Genomic DNA, 916 nt, shown 5'->3' on the forward strand with positions numbered 1-916 from the left:
TGAACACTCACACAACCAACACACACATTCAAGCACCAAAACAAGCCAACACAAACAACACACGCGTGTCACCACTCACCCACATGCACCACTCGCACGCTCTCCGCACCGCTGCTATCGCCCGCTCCTACTCGCCATCTCGTCTACTTCCGATCAGAACAACTCGCCTCAATTGCCATCGCGCACAGAACCACAGCTCGCGGAAGTCGAGCATGTGCCGTAACGCAGCTCGCATGAACCGCTTCGCAGTCTCACAGCTCCACCCCACCCCACCCCACCCCACCGCTCGCTCGCTCTTCTGATACTTCGTGCCTGCTGTAGCCGCATGGCCCGGGAGGCCAGCAGGGCCGACGACGGCCTGGATGCCTGGATCCGTTGACGTACGGCCGGACACACTCGAGTGTCCATCGACGGTGCGAGCATGGATTAGACTCGCGGATGGCGTGCAGCACAGAGCCAACAAGGCGCCGAAGCTGCGGCGGACGCCCAAGGCGGCGAAAGAAGAGCGGAGCAGCAGCAAGCAGAGCAAAGATGTTCCCACACCGGGACTCGAACCCGGGTCTGCTGGGTGAGAGCCAGCTATCCTAACCGCCTAGACTATATGGGAAGGCTGAACACTCACACAACCAACACACACATTCAAGCACCAAAACAAGCCAACACAAACAACACACGCGTGTCACCACTCACCCACATGCACCACTCGCACGCTCTCCGCACCGCTGCTATCGCCCGCTCCTACTCACGCCATCTCGTCTACTTCCGATCGAACAACTCGCCTCAATTGCCATCACGCACAGAACCACAGCTCGCGGAAGTCGAGCATGTGCCGTAACGCAGCTCGCATGAACCGCTTCGCAGTCTCACAGCTCCACCCCACCCCACCCCACCGCTCGCTCGCTCTTCTGATACTTCG

This window comes from Phytophthora cinnamomi (genome assembly GCF_018691715.1).
Source record: "Phytophthora cinnamomi strain GKB4 chromosome Unknown Contig9, whole genome shotgun sequence".
Lineage (NCBI taxonomy): Eukaryota > Oomycota > Peronosporomycetes > Peronosporales > Peronosporaceae > Phytophthora > Phytophthora cinnamomi.